At 29.3% G+C, this 21185-nt stretch overlaps 1 protein-coding gene across 1 annotated transcript in view; it reads left to right on the forward strand.

Moving 5' to 3' along the window:
• Nucleotides 1-461: 461 nt before the first annotated feature.
• Nucleotides 462-21185, forward strand: part of LOC107448960 (uncharacterized) — a 284508-nt gene continuing 263784 nt past the window's right edge. Inside the window, exon 1 of the mRNA XM_043049811.3 lies at nt 462-597. The gene's annotated coding sequence lies outside the window, so the exon portion shown is untranslated. The remainder of the gene's footprint in view (nt 598-21185) is intronic.

The raw sequence follows: 21185 nt of genomic DNA on the forward strand, positions 1-21185 counted from the left end.
CCTGCTGGATTCGAACTCCCGTTCTCAAGAACGTGAGTCCAGCGCCCTGCCAACCTGGCTATCCCTGCCCACTTCCGAACGTTAAAGAATTAAATATAACCCTCCCACATGACTTTTTATTGATTTATTTTTTTCCCATTCTCTCTATAAAGCTTTTTTTTATAAGTTCTGAGTTTTTTAGTTTAGGGTGGGTGTCCGACTATCGATAGTAATTTATTAAGATGGGAAGTTTTCTAAACAAAAATAAAGTCTCCAATTTCCCTCTTACTCCCTTTCAAATTTTAATTCATCGATGCTTCTATAAGAATCTCATCCTACGTAAAGTTAGTCAGGAAAAAATAGATCTGGAAGGGATGTCTTCTCCTTTAAAACAAGGAAAACAGGCGGACGCGACAGGTAACCAATCAGAAAAGAGAGATCAACCGCTGACGTCACACGATCTATGCTAATAGGCTGCGTGCGCGATAGATAAAAGTTGATTTTAGTGAAACAATCCAACCATTCACGGCTCTCTTCCTGAGTGGTCATCATTCTGAGAAAATCCCGAAAAAGAATCTCTAGAATTCCTGATAAATATTTCTGGTATTTCTACTAAAGGTTAGTCATTTTAAATTTTGAAAATAGTTATATTTTATGCATTCTTTTAAAAAGTCGCAGAACTTTGCATGTATTAAATATTATATAAAATAAACAATACTTGTATTTTATGTTTAATAGAAAATAGCAATTTGTTCGTCGAAAATTTTGTATTATAAAATAGAAATAAAAGCTAGTCATTTACTATATGCGTTTTAAAAAATAATATACGTTTAATTATATGCCTTTAAACATTTTTCGCTGTTTGAGGGGTTATCATTCTGAGAAAATCGAATCCCGAAAAAGAATCTTTAGAATCAACCTAAAAATATTTTTGTTATCTCAACTAAAGGTTAGTATTTATAAAATTTGGAAATAGTTATAGTATTTTACGGTTTTATGAATTTTTTTTCTTAGTAGTCAATCTTTGTGTTAAAATTACAGACTAAAAATAACACTTTTATTTATTTTTAAAAAAAGGTTAATAGTTCGTGGTTCTGAAACTTGACATTAGATATAAAACTGAAAAATATATTTACTATATGTGTAAATAATGCGTGAAAAAATGTGTAATATAATTTAGCTTTATGAGTAAAATAATTTAGCTTAATATACGTAATAATATACGTAAAAGAATGTTTTATAACTCCTGTCTCTTTCCTTGAATGGTCAACATTTTGCGAAAATTGAATCCCGAACAAGAATCTTAAGAGTATCCGAAAAATATTTTTGACGTTTCTACAAAAGGTTTGTAATTTTAAAATAGCTATATTTTATGTATTCTTTTAAACTACGCCTTTGCACTCGTTAAATATTACATATGACAAATAATAACATTATTCATAATTTTAAAAAAATGCAATTTGTTGTTCTAAAATTTTTGTTTGATATAAGACAAATGCAAAAATTACTCACTTAATGCGTTGTACAGACTAATGTACTTTTACTTATTTGCCTTAAAACATTTATGGCTCTCTAAGTCGTCATCATTCTGAGAAAAACAAGTTCGTGAAAAAACTGTCCAGAATTTCTAAAAAAATATTTCTGGTAAAGTATTTTCGTAATTTTAAAACAGATATGATGTTTTACGTTTTTATGACATTTTTATAAATTTGCCAAACTTTGTGTTAAAATTAGAGACGACAAACAAAATGTTCTTTAATGTTTTTAAAAAAAAGTTATTGATTTCTGGCTCTGAAACTTCCTATTTATAATTAAACTTTTAAGAAACTTTTTATTTATAATTAAAAATAATTGCAATTTGTTGTTTAATTTTTTTTAGATATGAAACAAAAGCAAAAAACTATTTATTTAATGCGTTGCACAAAATAATGTACTTTTAATTATATGTCCTAAGACATTCATGGTTCTCTGTGTGGTCATCCTTTTGAGAAATCGAATCCCGAAAAAAAATCTCCAGAATTTCTGAACTTATTTCTGGTATTTCTTCTAAAGATGCGTAATTTTAAATTTTGAAAATAATAACATTTTATGTAATCTTGTGTTAAATATTACATATCATAAATAATAGCTTTAGTTTTATACATATTTTTTAAACAAAATAACAATTTGTTGTTTTTAAATCTGGTATTAGAACGTTACATTTGGTATTCACGGAAAGAAAAAACTGCTTAATTTATAAGTTGTACGAAATAACATACGTTTAATTAAATGCTTAAAAACATTCAAGGGTCCCTGAGTAGTCATTATTCTGAGAAAATCGAATTTTGAAAAATAATCTCTAGAATTCCTTAAAAAATATATCAATTAAATATTTCTGTTCTAAACAAATTATATCTATAAAAATATTTTCGTTCTAAAAGTTAATATTTTTAAAATTTTAAAAGAGTTACATATTTTTAAATTAAATAACAATTCTATTTACATTTAATAAAAGTTAGAAATTTGTGGATCTGAAGGTTAGTAATAGATATAAAATTGATAAAAAAAATTATATTATTTACTGTATGTGTTCCACAAAAGTGTTTAGGCTACTGTGCCTACTGTCAAGCCTACTGTGCCTACCCATCTCAATTGTTTGATCTTGGGCTCTGAGATGCAGGAGAAGATGTTCTGCTTGGGTGGTTGGCCGAACGCGAAATCCCAGTGTTTAGTCCCTAAGCAATGTTTTTTACCAAAGTATTTTATGTATTACCTCACTGTTATAATTAATGAATTAAAATATTTTCTTATTAATTTTTAGAAAAATGCCTTAAATTTTTTTAAAAGTGAATTACAATTGAACTGCACAAACAATGTAAGAGAAAAAAAGTTATTCTTCCGATTTTATTATATTTTCGCCTGGACTGTACCAAGTTTACACTTATATAAAAGTCAAAATCATTTCGAATTATATCGGTGGTAATTAAATTTATAAAACCAAAAATGAAATTTAAAAAAAGCCTAAATTTCACTATCACATAAAATATAAAAATAAAATCATTCCGAAGATCTGGAAGAAAGACCAGTTATGCAATTACTATTAGAATATGGAAATATTTCCATAAATTTACGAATTTATTCTGATACATAAAAATTGAAATAAAAAAATTATTTGTGTTTCCATTATTTATCTACCTATTTCAGCTGGGATAGCCTGGTCGCCAGGGCACTGGACTCACGTTCGTAAGAACGGGAGTTCGAATCCAGCCGGCCGAAGACTCCTTGTGCAGAAAAAGGGGACTGGTGCATGCTAAATATATCAGGTCACAAAGTCCTCCATGATCATATGACAAATTATATCTCTGGGGGTACTGAATTAGAGATTGATCTTTCGTTGGTTCAGGTCAAAATTACGATCTGTGGATGAATGAATGGATGTATGAATGAGTCCGCCTCATAAAAGGGTGCGAAGTTTGGGTGTGGAAGTAGTCGAATTCTCGCCCGTAGATGTCCCCACTTGAATTCAAGAACAACCACACTCTTTGCATTAATGGCTACAACAACCACAACAACAATACCTACCACTTTTATTTTTTCTAAGTTGTGCCCAATTTGTTTATGCAAACAAGTAAAAAAATTAAGAACACTTTGATTTTTACACTGTGTAATAAACTGGGTTAGAATTTCAATCAGTTATTTAAGAAACATTTTAACACCTGATATGATAGACATCCTCTCCCATGATTTGTCACCTATGTCAGACCTGAAAGCAAGATGTATAAAGTGGTAGTAAAACCATATTATTTACTACATCTGGTTTTCATGAGGAGCAAAATAAGCTATTCCAGTTCTTAACACGTTCACGCCGGGAAAAGTGAAAATACTGGTAGAAGAACTACTTCAATATTAGATAATATTCGGGAGGAGTTAATCTATTCTCAACAATAACAATTCACTGTAAGGAATGTATTATTATTATTAAAATTATAATTTATCGAAGAAGCAATTCATTATAAAAATTGCATCCGTTAAAAACAATTGGTAGTTATGGATTTTTATTATTTCCGGAAAAAAACTAAAAAAGGAAATTTATTGTTACCAGTTTTTACTCCGGTGCACTGCGTAGATGAGCAATCTAGCGTGACCCACCGGTGGGTCACTCCGACGTGAACGTATTAATAATAGCTTATTAATCATTGCTCACTTTTTCTCGGTAAAAAAAAAAGTCCCATCTGTCTGTTACTTAAAAATCTAGGTAGTGAGGGATATTTTAAGCTTTTAAAAAAAACTCCATTTTCTCACCAATTTCTGCGTTCTTTAGTCTTGAGCTATATAAGTTTTCAGCCGTGACCTGCTATTAAATTTACTAGCTAAATTTACTTCTGATTACTTGCAATAATTTGCTGAGCATAGCCAATATTGAATAAATATTAAAGGGAAGAATGAGCAAGAAGCGTCCCTCTCGCGTGTTAGCTAATTTCATTTACCTACATGAAACAGCATTTATATTTTGGTTGATTGTTTAATTTCCGGTTACTTATTTCTTCCTGGATTTAGAACCACTTAACATCCGAAACACTGCTGAATTATTTTTTTCGATCAACTGCTAATATTACCCTTTTGCAAGTAACTTCTCTTATATGCTAACTACATTAAAAGTAGCGACGTTGAATAAAAAGGACATATTTTAGGATTGTAAGCTATTTTCTTTTTTATCTTGTATAGTGCGTAAAATAAATGGAACACCTTTACTAATTTTTTTTTAACCTAAAGATCAGATTTTCACTTATTTAGTAGCAATCTCAATTGTTCAAGGATTTGGTATTAAATATGATAATAAAAAAGTTCGGAACACATAGATTAAATTACGCTGACACAAAAACGTAGTTTTTATGAATAAAAATAGTGTTTTTCTACGGATTTGGATCCATGATCCTAAAAATATTGAGATTAAATGGGGCGTTCGAAACCTGACCCTTTTAATGACAATTTTTCTTTTTGGTCATTCCGTTATAGTTTCAAAACTATTTAATAGAATAGAAGAATTTTACTCACTGTTTGAACTTGAAGATATTTTCGTGCCCATTATATATGAAGTTAATTATATTTCTGCAATCTATTACGACAAAGTATAGTTTCTCAATTTACGACAATTAAACAATTGAAGTGTGAAGTTGATCTGAGTTTTCTGACGGTACAGCTGCTCTTAAAAACTCAAATTATAACTTGTAGAAAGAAATCTCTCCTCTTTAATAAAAATTCATTATATTTTCAGAAATTAGCTAATGAAAAATTGGAAAGAGATGCTTTGAAGATTTAAAGAGCAAACTTTTATAAATAATGTTATAGATAAAATATTTTACTCAATAGATAATAAATACAATACAATGCGATGCGATACAAAAGTTTTCGATGACATTGAGAGATCAAAAAGCATAAAATGGCAGTGGGTTAGTCACATTAGTTAATTCTCGCGATATCATACAGCTAAGAAGGCGATTGCAAACAGAGCAGTTGAATAAAAATTTCAAAAGCTTCAAAAATAAATTAGAGAACGAGAGCAACACATCGAATTTTTAGAAAACTTTGCCGAGGATCTTCATCCAGCAATTGATTGATAAAACTGTCGAACAAATTGTTTTTGCTGCATTTATACAAGAACTTGATCTTACCTTATTCGGGGGTGGGGATATCGAATCTGGAATTTTCATTCAGAGAGATTCAGTTTTTCTTTTCAAAATGATATTTTTAGTTCATTTATTTGCCTGAAAGTTTATATTTAATGTTAAGGTCTATATGCATACACAAACATTTGTCAGCTCTTTTGAAAATAATACTTAAGAAAAAAAAATATGACCTGAGCGTATTGTATCATAATATGAATTGTATTATCGCCCTCTTCTCATCACTCCCTACGTAGTAGAGAAGTTAGGGCATTTAGTATTTACTCGAGAGAATTTTAAGAAAATCTTGGTAAGAAATACATTGTTAAATTACTTGAAACTGCATCTTTTAAAGAGAAACCGATTTTAAATTTAAACTCAGTGACGTGGAAATATATTGAATTCGTTCAAAAACAGAAACAAACAGAAAAAAAATTTGTAATGGTTCAAGATGACAATGAATACAGTGTCATTTTTTTTCCAGTTTCATACTAGTACGGTCATTGAACAATGTCTTTTTGTGGTAGAAATCTTTGGTGTGGAATATCCTTGAATGCGTAAATCTAACTTTCAAAGTTTAGAAATCTTTTACCTAAAACAACAAACCAATAATACAATCATATCTATGCATGATTATGCTATGAATAATGTTGGACTCTTATGTAATCTGCTTGGTGCAAATATGCAAATCTTGCTATTTTTTAAACTGAACGGCATCAACCACTCAGTTTATGCCAAAACTAGATGCCAAAATGAGATTCAATGAAAAATGACTGAAACCAGATGATTCATGCACAACTATGACATTCATCACGATCTAAAAATTAACTTCAACGTAGTTATTCTTCAATTAACTGCAATATTAAAGATTTTATAACCGTCATTGAACATCTGACCCTATTTTGGGGTTACGTTAGCCTTGTTATTTTAAACCCAATACAGAAGACAAGGGAATTTCTGGATCGAGCATTGGGAGAAATTTGCCTTCCAGAAGAACTTTTTGATGGGACTCTGACCCAAGATATGAACCTGGTTCACATCATTGAAGGTGAAAGCTCTATCCCCTGAGCCACCAAGGACCGACAATGTATATTATGGTGGTAGTCACGATTGAATAAGTATATAAATGAAATAAATAAAAAAATAACTTTAGTTTTTATCATTTCCTACATTTTTGCCGTCTGTGTCATCCCTGTTATATGGAGTGAAAGCGAGACGGAAAAGAGGAAAGGCTGGTAGTAAAACCATTTCAGTTATAGCCAGTTTTTGGGAGGAGTTTACGTATTATCTTTTTAAATTTTTCAACAATATCTACTTTATCTTGGAAAAGAAGCAGTTTTATATATATGCCATAATTATGAAAGAAATCTTGATAGTTACAGATATTTCATTTTTTTCGAAAAAAATGCTGGAATGAAATGTTTTACGTACCAGGTTTTTCTTTTTTCCGTCTTGCTATATAAGGGCTTTCACCCATGCCTGTTATAAAAAAGAGTGAGGTAGGATGGGACGTCTTGCTTTTTAGAGTAATCATGCTAGAACAGTCATGCTTTTTAGAGATGGTGACGGAGTTTAATTTTCAGAAAAAACATTTCTAAATTAATTATCAGTTAATTACACCCTGTAAAATCCTTCCTAAAAGTTATTTTAGTTGGCAGCTCTTAATATAGTACAATATAATGTAATATTATTACATTATATGCATGATATAACATAACATATTAAGCTATAATGTGACATGAATTATAATTATATTGTATGATTTAAAATCTTTCAATATCAACGTTTTATAGAAATACTTTAGTTTTTAAGGATATTTAGAATGATTTGTTATGCAATTATATCACAAGTATATAACTATTGAGAGTTTTTCAATTTATTACATTTCATTTATGTTATAATTGAAGCCAGTAATGTTATCGGTAATTAATAGATCTAATCATTATTTTGGAACATGCTACTAATGTTTTCATATAAAAAAAAACTAATTTACTCTCATAAAAAATTAATCCCTAAATCACCAGTGAATGCAATGAAAATATTGATGAATAATTCAATTTATAATTTATCGATATTCTTATTTATTATTTAATATTCAATCATTCGTTTTTAAACATATTCAAAATGAATTATGATTATAGATGCAACAACCTTAACATATTTCTGATTAAGTTGAGCGTTCGTTTGCTTTGAACTTAAAAAGGAGTAATTGAAAGTCATGCCATTTTCTAACTTCTGAGACTACTTACAACGAAAATAGACACGCAACATATGAAACACAGAAAATAAAATTCAACTAAAATATATAATTTAATAGACGCCGGATAAATTTTATTCAAATTTTCTCCGTAATTTAATGTTGACTTTCAGAAAGATGAATAGTATAATTTGTCTAGACTAGAAATTTTACTTTAAAGTAAATTTAAAATAAAAACTCATTCGGCAAGCCTCAGTGTATTATTTACAGATGAATGTATGTTTGAATATGTCTTACGAAACTATAAAAATATAATTGGTTTTAATAATGTAGTCATGTTATTTTTTATTTGTATCATTTATTTTCACTTTTAGTTTTTTATTTATATTTCCTTTTGGTTTTGTTTAAAAAATATATTATATAAAGAAATTTTCCTCTGTGTTTTAATTATTTTGTTTCTTTGGGAGGGTACAGTACTTTTTGTGAGAATATTGTTTGGTTATTAAAATTCATAGTTGAATATATAAATATTAGCTAATAATTCAAATATGTATTGTAATCTAATGTGAATCTAAGAAAAGTTAAAACATTAAGAAAAATCCTAAAAATAATTTAAAGTTAAGCGAACGCTATTGCAGCAATTTTTATCGTTGTTAAAATATTTTATAGGTAATAGTGAAACAAAAATTATACGTTGATGAAAAAATTTATACATCATCCTTGTTATAATTCTTAGCAAATATTTTTTCCAAGTTTGAAATTTTAATTTCTACAGTTTTGAAGAAACATTTTTTAATATAAAAAATTGTCTTAATAAATGCCTATAATATTTATTTTTAGAATCCTTTCTATAAGAAATATGAATGTTAATGGGTTAAAAATTAATATTTAAGTGAGGAGAAAAACGAAAAAAGCGATCGAAAATTTGTCCAAATCACTGATTAAGAAGATGTGATAAAACAAAAAAAAAACTTATTTACCACGTACACGCTGGGTTTTGCGCCTGAAAGCGGGACGGAAAAGAGAAAATACTGGTAGAAGAACTATTTCAATATTAGATAATATTCGGGAGGAGTTAATCTATTCTCAACAATAATAATTCACTGTAAGGAAATTTATCACGGCGAAGAAGCAATTCAATATAAAAATTGCATCCGTTAAAAACAATTGGTAGTTATGGATTTTTATTATTCCCGGAAAAAAAACTAAAAAAATGAAATTTATTTGTTACCAGTTTTTACTCCGATGAGTCAATCTAGCGTTACCCACCGGTGGGTCACCCCGGCGTGAACGTGTTAATTGTATGATGGAACTCATAGGTAGTTCTAACACTCCCTTCTGTTTTCTCCAGCAAGTGAACAGGTTTTGAACTCCGATTTTTCATTCCTTATATAAATGATAAGATGTATTACTATAGTTTTGTTTCATTCTGAAACATAATAATTTATGAGACTTAATGTACATGCATTTTTGATTTCATAATGATTTTTACATCAAATCTGACAAATATACAGAAATACTGTGTTTGTGTTTTGTCTTTTCCGATTAATTGAAAAACGGCAACTTCAAGCTTTATTTCAAAGGTTAATTTAACGATTTTTTTTTAAAGTGAGTCATTCCAATGTGTTTTTGAATCACTACGTGAAATAAAATACTGTATTTGAAATATTGGTGATTGGTTATCGCGTTATGGACATGGAAAATAAATCAGTAAGCCACTATATAGGACCGAAGGTCCTATACACTGCTTCAGCTATATCAAGGCAAATGTCCGAATAAAGATCTTTTTGTGGACAGCCACTGATCTGTTGTAAGCAGGGGTGAAAGCGAGACGGAAAAGAGGAAAGGCTGGTAGTAAAACCATTTCAGTTATTGCGAGTTTTGGGGAGGAGTTTACTTACCTTTTTTTTAAATTTTTCAACAATATCTACTTTATCTTGGAAAAGAAGCAGTTTTATATATATGCCAGAATTATAAAAGAAATCTTGATAGTTACAGATATTTCATTTTTTTTTTCGAAAAAAATGCTGGAATGAAATGTTTTACGTACCAGGTTTTTCTCTTTTCCGTCTTGCTATATAAGGGCTTTCACCCATGGTTGTAAGATGGCCAAATGACAGGACGGGGGAAAAATCTTCAGATGACAGTTCTGAGTCAGGGCCAGGGGTGAAAGCGAAACTATTTCAGTTATAGCTAATTTTCGGGAGGAGTAAATCGGTACTTTTTCTAAACTATAGCAATACAATTCTACATTTCACTGCCATAGATGTGATCTGGAAATGAGCACCGTCATGAGTTCGTGTTAAAGTTTGTTTTATAACTGTGGGGTCAGCAGTTTGTGTGGTTGCTGGATAAGAAAAATTCCTGTATCCGGCTTTACCCTTTCATCATGAGACGCGGATTTTTGAGGTCCTATTAAAATTCTTAAAGTAAGAACCAGTTTTATTTATGTAATCTAATTGTTAAAAAAAATCTTGGTAGTTAAAGATATTTTGTTTTTCTCGAATAAAATGTCTTTCGTTCCAGTCTATGTGGTAGCTATCATGGGGTGGTTTTGTAGATTCATCAACAGTTCTAATATGCAAGCGGAATATGCTGATTAAGGCTGGTGATTCGCTTGTAGGAATTCTCAAGCAATTTACACACACGATAAATATCATCTTCTTAAGAAAGTTATAATTAATTTTGCTAATTAGGTACGATTATCACTTCATAATTTGCATTTTTAAAAGTAATGAGACATTCTATCGTGATTTCGAGTCACTACGTGGAATAAAATATTTTGTTTGAATTGTTATTATTTATTATTTAGAATGCATATTTTCTTTGGAATAAAATATTATATTTAGCAAATTTTTTTTAGAAGAATAACAGCAGTTTTTTCGTCAGAGCAAATTTGTAGAGAAATCGACAATTCTAATAAACACACGGAATATACTGATTAAGACTGATTCGTTTGTAACAATTCTCAAACACTTTACACATATCATCATCTTAAGAAAATTATAATAAGTTTTACTAAATAGGTATGTTTATCACTTCGCAATATGTATTTCTGAGAATAATTAAACCAAATTTGTTGACTTCGTCAAGACTATGATTCAAATTTTGCATTTATGCTGTAGATATTACTTCATTTTAAGATTTTCTTCGAATACATTTTTGAATTATTATTTTTCCTTGATTTATTTGTCTCTGAATTATGTAGAAGTAGTCGTGGTAGAAACCCTAACAATGGAACTTACATTACTAAGAATCATACATTAAAAGACTACCACTTGAAAATGTTTATCCGCTGTTTATATATTTGTAGCAATTATTTATATATACTGGTGGTTAACCTCATTCATAATCAATACTATAATTCAAAAAGTTTAATGGAATACCACTTTAAATATGAAAGAAAAATCTTCCGAGAAGACCGAAAGAGTTGGCAGCTATGCAATTAATTTTTCTTTTATTTACCCTTTTATTCCTTATAGTGCCATCTGTCAAAGCAGTTTTGAACAAAAACCAGGAACTTAAGAAAAAAAAGTCTATGCACTGTAACATAAATTTCCTGTAAGATTTTTTTTCTTCATAATCAGTAGTAATTTTTCTTGTAACAATTCTTTGAAAATTATAAGTCGAATTTACAATACACTGCTTGCATAACTTTCCGTTTCCTCTTTATATTCTTTTAAGTCGACAACTTTTAATTTAAACTTCAACATAACTGCTTTTTAAATGTAAAAGAGGGAAATGTCTTTAACAGACAAGCAATAAATTTCGTAACTGTTCTTAAAAGGATTTCAAGAAACAATAGACTTCGGAAGAAATTCCACGCACTGTTAAGAGTAAGCATATCAACTGTCTTGTCAAAACTAATTATAACTCCGAAACAGTATTTACAAATTCAAAGTAACAGGTGCAATATTTTATTTATGAACTAAAAGTTTCCGAGTAGTCCATTGCCTGTTTATCACATTATACTTTATCACGTGAGCAGGGTGCAAAGTACTTAGCGAATGTGAGGCAAATATTGATGAAGATTCGCTATTCCGGGCTTAAAAGGAAAATCTAATGAATGGGCAAACCTAGTATGTCGGTACGTGTATTTTCAAATTACGCGATTTGTTTAGCATTTTCGTGTTTTAGTTACTTTATGAAAGATTTACCAGAAAGTACACGAAAAGATCATAACAGTTCAATTAAGAGCGACTTCACAAAATAGTTAAAATAATAATGATACCATTAAGAAAAATAATGATACGATTAAAAAAAGTAAAAATAATGATACGATTAAAATTCTCATATCTAAAAGTGCTTTTTTATAATTATTATTTGGTTTGTGAATTATATTATTTCTACGGTGTTTTTTTTTTCTATGCTTCGTATATTTTTGAAGATTTAATTTTTTTAGTGAAAAAGTAATTTGCGGGCTGTAGTTTGGCCATCCCTGCATAAAGTGAAATTTTAGTTTTCATTATAGACTGAGTGCGTTTTTATTATTGACTAAATGAAAGGAAAACGTTTTTTGTACGAAACATTTTGACACTAAATAATAGAAAAATTATAGGACATAATCAATTGTTTGTTTCACGATACATTGTACTACGTTAAAAATAACCCCATATTAATATAACGTGAAGTTGATATGTGTTAGTACAAAAATATAGTCTGAACCATTTAAAGAATGTAATTTTAGATCCGAAATACAAAATTTGAGCGAAATCGATTTAATTCTTCCTGAGAAATTTGAAATAGTGCCAACTTGCTCCGGACAGCAAATATATATTTTAAAGTGGTAGTTTACCAATTGTGATTCTTGGTTTAATAAATTCAATTTAGTAGATTTTTATCCACCACTATTTTTAAATAATTCGTAGGCTAATATAATTCACCACTTTATAGTACTTATGTATCATGATTAGAACTGCATATGCAGATATCTCGAGCCTTTACTGCTTCGTACTCCTCCAAATTTCCCGTCCTCATTACTTCCAATGCCATTAGTTTCAGTCGCCCTAGGGCAGGGGTGGCGAACCTTTATACACCAACGTGCCAATTTTTCTAAAAAATTGTTTAATGAGGTCATAGACGTGCCGTCAAATAATTTTGACTTCGTGATTACTGGGAAAATAATATTATTAAATACTATCAACTCAAAACTCTTTATTTACATTGAAAAAAAAAACATTTCCAATGTCTCAGTTATACGCGTAATTCAACTTAAAGTAACATCAGAGTGTGACTTCTGTTGTTGCAGATTAGATGACTAATAACTTATATTAGGTTGTTGCTGATTTTAGATGTTAGTTTAAGCAGGACTGTTAATTTTTTTTGCTAGTTATTTATTGTTAGCTTGTTTTTTATGGTTATTAATTGTTTTTTTAGCATTAATAGTTAATTTTTTTATTAATAATTGTTTATTATTTTGTGTGTTTTTTGTGAATTTTAATTTAATTGTTACATATGCTTCATAGTGTTATAACAAATGAGATCGGTAGCGTGCCCAAAAAATTGTGTCAGGTGCCATAAGTGGCACGCGTGCCATTGGTTCGCCATCCCTGCCCTAGGGCATAACACAGATCAGAGGTCTAGTGCCCGCTTGCGCGGGCAGGTACCTTGCCAAATTACATGATCCAGCAGTACTTATGTCGTGCTCTACCTTTTAAAAGCAAGCAAAAATAGTCAAATATTTGCAAAATTTACTCTGTAGTTATCTACCGTTTCTTTAATTATTTCGGCTTGTCCGGAGCAGTTGGTATCTCTGGACAGAGCTGAAAGTCCTTATATAGCAAGACGGAAAAGAGTAAAAACTGGTATGAAAGACATTTCATCCTATTATTTTTTTCGAGAGAAATAAAATATCTGTTATTACAATATTTCTTTTATAATTTTAGCATGTATATAAAACTGCTAATTTTCCAGGATAAAGAAGATTTTGTTGCATAGTTTAAAAAAAGAATAAGTATACTTCTCCCGAAAACTAGTAATAAGTGAAATGGTTGTACTACCAGCATTTCCGTCTCGCTTTCACCCTAGGAAATAGAAGTTTAAAAACAGGAGTTTTTTTTTAAATTTGGATTTTCAACTTTAAAACTGGAATTTTATGAGCAAACTTAATTTCAGATTTAAAATTCCCACTTTCGAAATAAGTAAGATCAAGTAGTTGCGGTGCTGCCAACTTTCCACTTTTTTTTTGTTGTACAAATTCATTCTAGTGGTAGCCATTAGTTTTTGTTTTAATGGACTATTTTTAATCAATTTTAACTTATTTTCCTACAAAAAAATTATTTAAAGGTTCATATACAACGCCACTGTGTTCCAGCTTTCTTTGCGGTGCAGCTTTTAAAAATTTGACAAAATTAACAATTATTCTGAAATTTTTTATTTTTAAATGTCTACCGCTCTATAAAATATTCCAGAAAAAACGTACTAGTTTGCCGGTATGAACTTGTATAAATGCAACAAAGATTTTATTCTCAGCGTTATTTGTATTAAGTACCAGACAAAATTCCTTTATTTCTAATTAATTTATATTTTAACGCTCTAGCTCCTTAGTTACAATAACAATAATTTTCAATTTTCACGCCAATTTCTGAACAGTTCGAGAAACTCAGAATCTCTAAAATTGCTAGCGTTCACAACGCCTTCACTTAATGAAACACTTCATTTTTCTTGAATAACTGTGAAGATTCTTCTTTAATTATATAAACGTAAATACATCTCATGAAGTGGTAACTATTTAAATTTGTTCAGATTCTTTTAACAGCGAATCCAAACCCGTGAACTTCTCAGTCAGTTAGCCTGAGACTTTTCTAAAATATTTAAATATGTAAAAAATTATATTTTTTACCATCTGAATGAAATTGTTTCTGATCACCACAAACTGAACGAATTCGTAAACAAGCTATGATATTAAGTGCTAGCGTTATTAATAAGGAGAAAAAATAATTTAATTAATGTATTACAATTACTTTATATATTTTGTGGATATAAAATTTTCGAGTTATTATACTGTTGAGAAAACCGTTGGATCATACTGTTTAAAAAATATTTCTTTGTAGTAAAAATCTTTGCTTTATATTGTACGGAGTCCACTAAACCCTCCGTAGCCCGGAAAGAGCTGGTTCGAATTCTGTCGTAATACCGAATGTATCATCCAGGCTAGCCAACTTTCCTAGCTGTTTGAAAAGATTGCTTCCAGTGGTCACTGAGTTTATGTTTTGAAGTTTTATTAATTTTAAACTTATTTTCAACACCAATACACAGAAATGGTTTAAAGGTTTCACAACGCCACTTTATTCCAACATTTCTTATGGTGAGGCTTTTAAAACATTAACAAAACCACCAAATATTCTGAAAGCTTTTATTATTAAATGCCTACAACTCTATAAAATATTTCACAAAAAGCATAGAACAAAAGGTATCCACCAAAATTTTTCTAATAGTTATAAACTAATTTTCAATAGAAGGACCATTTTGACTGCGATAACCCATACTTTGTCCACAACAGGACAATGAGCACAAATATTTGATTTTCATTTCGAATACTATTATAAAAGATAGAAAAGTTTTTTTTTAATAATTTTAACACTATTCAGCATTTTTGATGGTATTATTTTTAATATTTTAAAAAAAAACTTTATTTTCAGAAAATTAATAAGATCTAAAAACAATTTAAAACCGTTGTTTTAGGCATGACGAACAATTTTGTTTTGTGTTCGCAGAAAGAGCATTGTACGGCGTTCCTTGTTTATGTACGCCGTAAAATGATACAATGTGCAATGTGTATGCTGTCAATGCAATTACTTATAGTTTCAGAAAACTAAGGGATGGGGCAAGCAAGTAATTTCATTGCAGAAAAATATAGCAATCTCCATTTATTGACAGAGCTAAACATAAAGGACTCTCATCTCCAAAAGCTTGTGAAGAGTTACACGCCTTAAAAAGAAAATTCTGGAAAATTGGCAAACTTCGCAAAATTAAAGATGACAAAACTATATTTAGCCATTTTTTTAAAATCATTTGTGCTGTTTAGTATTGGCATATTTGATGTAACACATCAACGCGAAAAAAACTTATGCAGGGCAAAAATTTCGATGTTGGGGAGAATCTTACGATTATTCCCGAAATTTTTACTTAGTTACGCATAGTATTATAGATACAGACCAATTTTTTTATAGTTTATATTGATGTGCGCATAATAATAGATTTTTGATCCTGAGTTAGAATATTTAAATTAAAGCGTACAAAATAGGTGTAACTTTTCAAATTGCAAGGCAGCCAACTTTTTACTCTTTTTTTAATAGTTTAACCCTTTTGAAGGCCGTGGTAAGTATACTTACCACCACGTTTTACCACTTTTAATTTAGGTTTCCATTTTTCAATAACTTCAGCTGTCTTGAAGCTGTCTTCGATGTTTCAGATAAAAGTAATTATTTATATTATTAAATTATTATGGTAGGCTAAACTATCTTGTTTATTCGAAACGAATCTTAATATCAAAATACATCTGTTACCACTTTTTTTCCTTTTGGCAAAAGGAAACCATGCAAATAAAAGACTCTAAGTACAAATGGTTTAAATATACTTTAATTTTTAAGTATCAGCAAACTGTTAAAATTTTATATTTAGTTCCTTCTTTTTCACTAAGCTTCATTAATTCTCTAATGTTGATAATATTAATTGTATAATATACATATAAGCGAAAGCATTAATTGTTATGCATTGTTATGTTTAGGTGCGATAAAGTAGATAAAGGTAAGGTAGTGTAGTTACATTATTCGGTCTCGATAATCTACTGAAATTACTTCGTACATATTGATATTTAATTAAAAATGAAGGATTTTACTTGACGCTAGTAAATTACATCAAAACGGGTAAACATTGCTGTCCCGTTTCGTCAACAAATATGGTCTTCATCCAAACTACTTACATTATTTTTTTTAAAAGACTGCAACATTCTTATATCTCTGATAATCTTATGTATTTAATATCTTGATTTTATTTGTTGTCTTAATTGATGTATAATAATTTTATTTTGTACTAGTTTCGGATCATATTTTATGATTTACATATTCTGGATTTAACATAAATGAGAGTATTTATTCCTGTTAGTTAAACTACAGAAGAACCTCAATAATTCGAACTAGTTGGGATTAATGCCTGTTCGGATTACCGAAAATTTGGATTTTCCGAAATTCCAATTGCAATTAATGTGCACAGAATTCTTGGCTTCAAAATCGCGCTATTGTGATGAATCGGAATTTTAGAGATAATTTTTATGTTACAAATATAGCAATGCAATTGTTTCCTACACTATGTCGTTTTACTGATTATTTTGGGATTGGTTTTCGACGTATTATTTTAGGTTTTATTTAGGTAACTAATACTCATGTAAGTCCTAGTTTAGAAAGACATTCGTCAACGTAATTCGTTTTCGCATGATTTTTAACTCGCAATTTTTTAACAAATTTTCTTCTTTTTTTGCTATCAGATTGCAGATAGGTCTGTGTTATAAAATTTTCTCTCACGTGCTTTGCCTTTACTGATTATTCAAAATTATATAATTTTTTTTTATCGTCAGATATCACATGGTTCTCACCTGAATTTTAATCCGGATCTAATGTTTCAATTGTATTATTGACGAGTTAGTTTTTGTAGTTAAATAATTGGACATGTTTTTGAAAAGATTCATTTGATTTATTATTATTGATATTGATTATTGGATCGGATTGCTGAGGTGATGAAGGTGATGTTCATTTACATTGTATTATTTTTAAATTAAATGCCGTGGTTGTGAACGAAGTAAAAATGTTATAAACAAGATGAAATTTTATAAAAAAAATTATCAAGACTTCAGAACAAGATGATTGACAAATTTATTGTTGCGCAATATGTAGAAGGGCTAGTGCGCGCAATTCAAAAATGGCTTACAGGCCCTTGACAAGTTGACAAACAAAAATCAGACATTATGGGGATGAACACAATAATGATACATCCCGTGAGGGCTTATTGCTGACTAATCAAATTTAATTCCGATGTGAAGTGATGCCGATCAGAAACTGGCTTTCATCGGAATGCCGATTTCGTAAAGCACACTTTTGCATAACACGAGCATTTCGGATTTCGAAATCGAAATTACAGTTCCTGAAAAAGTTAAGTTTGTAGACCGGACGAGATTCGACCAATAGAAAATTCAAGTAATTCATATTTATTAATCTATTTATTAATATATTTATCTTTACTTCTATGCGAGCTATAATCGCATTGACTTGAAACGGGATGCTTTGAAATTCTTCTATATTGTCAACAGTCTTGTAAGATTACTTGTAGTTCTGCTGAAAAAAAGTATGTACTTAATTTAGTTTTTACCGAGAATGCATTTCTGCGAGATGTCCAACACTGGCCGAAGTTTCTCGATGACCTCAGCACAGTTTCGATCAGTTTAAATTGACTTTTAGATTTCTTTTAAGGAAAATCAAAAATATTTAACCTTTTAGACTAATCAATCCTCTTCTTTATCGTGCTTCTATCGTGCTCTTCAACAATAACTAACTGAATGATCGAAAATAAGGCCATGTCTATCTCTAAAATAAACAAAATCTACTCTTATAAGAGTATAGGTTTCGTCAGCACTTCAACCTGCCGGAATGAAAATCGTACTTATTTCGTTTGGAATTTCTTTCCTAACGAAAGCAAGCGTTCATAATACAATATACTGACATTCACTTAATTATGACATCCCGAGAGTGTCATTACGATAAGAGAAGCCGTTAGTAGAGCCCCAGGTATGTGACGGGATTCGAACCCGTTAAATTCACGTTACAACGCGTTTGACGGATTGGTGAGACCACTTTGTCACTGAGGCCCCAAGAGAAGATTTTCACTGGCCAAATGGAGCAGGAACTTTTGCCCATTCCGCAAACATGTCCGCAACAATCAGTGAGGTAGTTTGATACAGGGAGGAGAGGAAATCGTATACCGTTTGGCCGACAAATTTTATTGGCTCAGTGTATAAGGCTGGATGTAAAAAGGGATGATTTGAATATATAATATTGAAGTCTTAAATGCATCATATCAATTATAAAGTTCGCAAATCCATCAATCTTGTTCTTGTTTTGGAACTGAGAATTACACGAACTGTATATTTGACCTTTTAGATAAATGTTTTACTTACTATGTTTTGGAAAGCAGTCTACTTTCAATTCTAATTAATTAAAGTAGTAATTTTTTTTGTTAACACTATAAAAGTTACTTTCTGAAAACGTGGAAAATTCGTAAGAGATTGGAAAGCACACTTCAGTTTTCAAGAACTGAAAACTGTTTCAGATGTTTATGACGCCAGCAAAAACAGATGTGTTTGTTACAATTTTTATAAACAATTTTAAAACCTTACAGGAACAAAGCTAAAAAAGGTCGTTAAAAAATTTAAATCAAAGTATTGTGAAAGTTCTCGAATCTTGTATCTCACAAATTAATTAATTTAAAACAAAATTACTTTTGAAATGAACTAAAAAAAGCGTTGTTTGAATATTTATGTAAATTAACTCAAAATAATGATAACATGCCGACTAATTACGAAACAAATCTGAAATATTTTTTAAATATTTCAACAATAATGAATTCAATTTTTTGTTCCGTATGCTTCATTTGGACTAATTAATAATTCCTATCGATATAAGACATGAAATGGATGCCTAATAGTTATGACGAAGACATTCAGTTTCTTTTAAAATTTAAGTAATTAATTTAGTATTCACAGAAAAAAAGTAGGAGCCGTTTTTCTGACAACATATTTCAAAATATTAATTATTAGTTTCTCTAATGGCATACATTGTTGTTCTTTCTCAAAAAATATATACAAATAAATTATATTGATTTAAAGTTAAGCTGTTAAGGCTGTTTTTCAAAGGCGTAGTCGTCATAAATAAGGTCGCTTTTTTTGAGAATAACATACTATTTTTGTATTGTGAGTTTGTTTTGTGTTGTGAGTTTGCAACAGTTATTTATGACAATTAGGTCACATTTAGTCCTTCTGTAGTCTGCAACCTGTATGCTAATTCTGAAGTAGCGCAAAACATCAATTAATAAGAAAAGTCGCAGTTTCGTGAGAATAAAAAATGCTTGTGATCTAATTTTTTAAAGTCAGAAAAGTTACTTGTAAGCTGCATTATATAGATAAAAAAAAATTACAAAGAATGAGAAATAATCATTGATTTTGATTGATTTCATTTAAGGGGAAAAATCTCGCCGAATTGGCGATTTTTGAAAAAAAAGTTTTATAACATTTAAAATATTTAAGTTGTTTGTTCGTTCTAAAGCTCTTCTAACTAATTACAGTAAAATAGTAAACATAATTCAAAATTGATGTCCTGTCTCAAGTGTAAGGCATGATACCCAAAAAAAAATTTTCGCACTTTCCAACATTTGAGGATAAGTATTTATTTTTCAGTAGTAATGAACAAATGTTCACATTTTGAAACAATTAGAATTTTTTATGATGTTTATTTGTGTACACAATCAAAAGAATATAAAAATTTGATCTTTGATAATTTTTTTAAATAACTTATATACATGCCTGAGCACTACGCCTTTTGAAAAATATTTCATAGAGTGGTATATATTTAAAAATCAAAGCTTTCAGAATATTCGATAATTTAAAAACCTCTCCACGAAAGAGGTAGAACGAAGTGGCGTTGCATATGAACTTTTAAATCATATAAATGGAAAATAATATATTAAAATATAAACTTAGGTACTACTAGAATAAATTTTTGTAAAAAGTGTCAAAAGTTGTCTGCTCTGTATGTATATATATATATATATATATATATATATATATATATATATATATATATATATATATATATATATATATATATATAATGGTGAACAAATTTTTTTAATTCGAATAATTAAAATATTAATATATTATCTATGTCATAGACGCGATAAAAAAAACGAATTAAAATTATTTTCACTAGATAAATAAAACAATTATTAGTTTTTTATAACTTTTGAATTTTTTCGCTATCATTCATTTAATAAATTATATCTCGAGGATTGTGAAAGGAAATTGAACAAAAATTCCAAATATTGTGTGGAATAGTTTATGTTTTTCTAAGAAAATATAAAAATTGTTGAATGTTAAAAACAGAATAATAGTATTGAAAAAATATATTTTTTAAAATTTTGAATTAAAAAATGCTCTCTGTCATACAGTAACAAAAAAAAATAACTTAAAAACTAAAAAAAAAATATACTTGACTTACCTTGATGATATATTTGTCACTGCTTGATAAATGGTTAAGTAGTTTTTTCGCGTTCCTGTAATCGAGAAAATTAAATTTCTTTCTTCGGTTATCAAATTAACGTCT

This window comes from Parasteatoda tepidariorum, chromosome 4, assembly GCF_982258835.1.
Source record: "Parasteatoda tepidariorum strain Cologne lab strain chromosome 4, Ptep-v5.0, whole genome shotgun sequence".
Classification (NCBI taxonomy): Eukaryota; Metazoa; Arthropoda; class Arachnida; order Araneae; family Theridiidae; genus Parasteatoda; species Parasteatoda tepidariorum.